The 3,169-nt window shown below is 46.7% G+C and overlaps 1 pseudogene; it reads right to left on the bottom strand.

Annotated features, from left to right (window-relative positions):
• Positions 1 to 1,764: 1,764 nt before the first annotated feature.
• LOC118008512 lies at positions 1,765 to 2,709 on the bottom strand (annotated as a pseudogene).
• Between the last annotated feature and the right edge of the window lie 460 nt (positions 2,710 to 3,169).

Raw genomic sequence — 3,169 nt, forward strand, 5'->3', positions numbered from 1 at the left:
ATAAATGTTGGTGAAGGAATGAGATTGTGATTTGCAATTGTGAGTGACTGAGGATGATGGAAATTAAGTACTTTAGGATTAATTGGCTTTCATGGCTCAAAAGTGGCCCCAGGCTAAGACTTCAACTGGAGTCAAACCAGATGAGGCCACTGTCTATGCCTCTGTCAACAGTCTTTAGCCTTTGCTTGTATCCTAAATAGAATAGTGCATGATGTATGTTGTGAGCTCCTGCAAACAGATCTGGCTAGATGAGTGATATGGTTTTTAAAATGTTCTTTTACTGAGTGAGAGGGAAGGAGAAAGGAAGAAGTGTCAATTCTAAGGATCTGACCTCTCTACGTGTTTGAGGCCCAAGGTGACTTGAAGGCTAGTTTCCAATTAAGGAAATTTGAAACTCTCTTCAGTGTGCAAATACTACCCCCATCCTTAAAGCAGTCTTGCACAAACAAAAGTTTTTGGATACTTTGCACCACTTCCATATGTGGTAATAATATAAGTACTGTTCCATCTAAGACATAATTATTTTTTCAATTCACCTGGTGGTGCTTTTTTTTTTTTTTTTTTAAATATCTGTAGTAGATTCTGAATGAATAGTGTCTTGTTTTTAAAATTCCTAGCATCTAGCACAATGACTGACACATGCTAGCATCTAAATAAACAACTGAGGGCGCCTGGGTGGCTCAGTTGGTTGGGAGACTGCCTTCGGCTCAGGTCATGATCCTGGAGTCCCTGGATCGAGTCCCGCATCGGGCTCCCTGCTCGGCAGGGAGTCTGCTTCTCCCTCTGACCCTCCCCCCTCTCATGTGCTCTCTCTCTCTCTCTCATTCTCTCTGGCTCAAATAAATAAATAAAATCTTAAAAAAAAAAAAAAAAATAAATAAATAAATAAATAAATAAATAAACAAACAACTGAATTATTTGTAGTGTTTGTATTTGCTTCCCATAGAATTTTTAAAAATTTTATTTTATTGTGTTATGTTAATCACCATACATTACATCATTAGTTTTTGATGTAGTGTTCCATGATTCATTGTTTGCGTACAACACCCAGTGCTCCATTCAATATACCTGCCCTCTCTAATACCCATCACCAGACTAGCCCATCCCCCCACGCCCCTCCCTCTAGAACCCTCAGTTTGTTTCTCAGAGTCATAGTCTCTCATGGTTCATCTCCCCCTCCGACTTCCCCCCCTTCATTTTTCCCTTCCTACTATCTTTTTTTTTTTTTTTAACGTATAATGTATTGTTTCAGAGGTACAGGTCTGTGATTCATCAGTCTTACACAATTCACAGCACTCACCCTAGCACATACCCTCCCCAATGTCTTAAAAAGTGTTATGATAAATTCTGGATAAAGCCAAAAAATGGCTTATTAAAAGAATTATTAATTTATTTTATTTTATTTTATTTTTTCCTTTCATACGCAGATTTATTTGGTATGCATGAGGAGGCAACCCATAAGAAATTCCGCCAAGGGGAATACCATCAATGTCACGAAGCTGGGAAACGTTGACCTACATTTAGCTCAGCATATTCGTAATGGCTTACACAGAGAACACCATGGTGAACCACCGCGTTCAAGTCCCACGTCCCTTTCCGTCAGAGTCTCGGAAGTGGAGCTCAGTTGAGCCCACGGGCACCCCGGCAGACCTAGTGCTGCCTCTGGGAGGCGGTCAGTGACACGGCACGAAAGCACACGGCCATCACCAGGGCATTCGTGCTACAGAGAAACCCTGTATCTTACTGACAACGAGGCAGGGAGGAGAGACGGAGATCCGGGAGGGAAAGTGCCAACATGCATCGTGGGAGCCGAAACACAGAAGTGAAGGACCTCTGGAACGCCCCGAACCACAGAAAGCCCCCCGGTGATTCAGAAACTCCAGGCGGGAAAGGGTGGCCCCTCCCGGACTGGCTCCACGCTCACACGGACCGAGCGTCCAGCCCCAGACCGCTTTCGCTCCTTCTCTGACTTCTCTGACTGCTTACTGTTCGGTCCCCAAGAGGAATCCACGCTCAGGATGTGGCCACACCAGCCTCCACGTCTGAATCCGTTCAGATCTCTGTCACGCGAGGACGAGAGCCTCAGTTTTCTTTCACCCACTGCTGTAGGAGCCTCTGGGACATTCTTTTGCTTTCCTGCTGCATCTCCAGTTGGGGCTTCTCCTCTCTCTCCTGCTGTGGGAGCATCCCTTCGGGCAGAAGGCCGGGCCGGTCGGTCCCCAGGCTGAGGGTCAAGCCACTGAGGCCCGGCACCATCGTGTCCCGGGAGGAAGGATGCGGGGCCCCTTTCCTCTCTGCAGCTGGGCCTATGGCTCGGGCAGTGTCGACACTCACGTCGGAATCTGTTCGGATCTCTACCCCCGAGGAAGAGATCCTGGCCTTCCTCTCGACGCGGTAAGGTGCCACGTGACCGAGGTGTCGCCGTCTCGCGTGTCCCAGAAGTGTTCTCTTCCTCTGAGGGGACGCTGCCCTTTCCCACCGCCTCTCTTGGAGGGTTTTCGCATCCCTGTACCGCTGCTGGAGCAGCCCCTTCGGCAGAGGGGCAGGGTATTTGGTGCCCAGACTGGTTTTGAGGTCACCGAGGCCCATCATTAGCAGTTCTGAGAAGGAAGGAGGGGAGGCTGCTGTGACTTCCCGGGAGGTCTCTTCAGAGCTCATCGGGGAAGACTCGGGAATCAATGTTGAGTTACATTTCTGGACTGGATCCATCCAGGTGTCGTCAGGGCTGACAGCTCCTCCTGGCCCTTGGGTCTAGACAGGACGGTGAAGATGAAGGTTCTCAAAGAGCTGGAAGGTATTGGAGGGACGGGCACGGCCCGAAGAACCCAGACCTGAGTTCCAGCTCTGCCATCGTCTTGCCAAGAATTATTAATTTTTTAAAAACCTGGTGCAAAGCTGTTTCCAGAGCTAAGGAATTTGGAATGTCAGATTTTCTTTTTGCATAGAAATAAATTTAAAGAATTTAAATCCATATTCTGAATATATCTCCAACATTAGAATTTTAGAAAGCTATTAGTGATGCGGTGAATATGATGTACTGCAGTTTTAGCACTAATGTAAGAACAAGGAGATGTTAGAAATTATTTGTTGAATTACATTTTCTCTTACTGGGTTCCTCCTGACTCTCCCTACCAGCCACACTATTGTCCATTAATATCTACAATCCAAT

The sequence above is a fragment of the Mirounga leonina genome, unplaced genomic scaffold (assembly GCF_011800145.1).
Source record: "Mirounga leonina isolate KUSES-001 unplaced genomic scaffold, KU_Mleo_1.0 Mir_126, whole genome shotgun sequence".
In the NCBI taxonomy this organism is placed as follows: Eukaryota; Metazoa; Chordata; class Mammalia; order Carnivora; family Phocidae; genus Mirounga; species Mirounga leonina.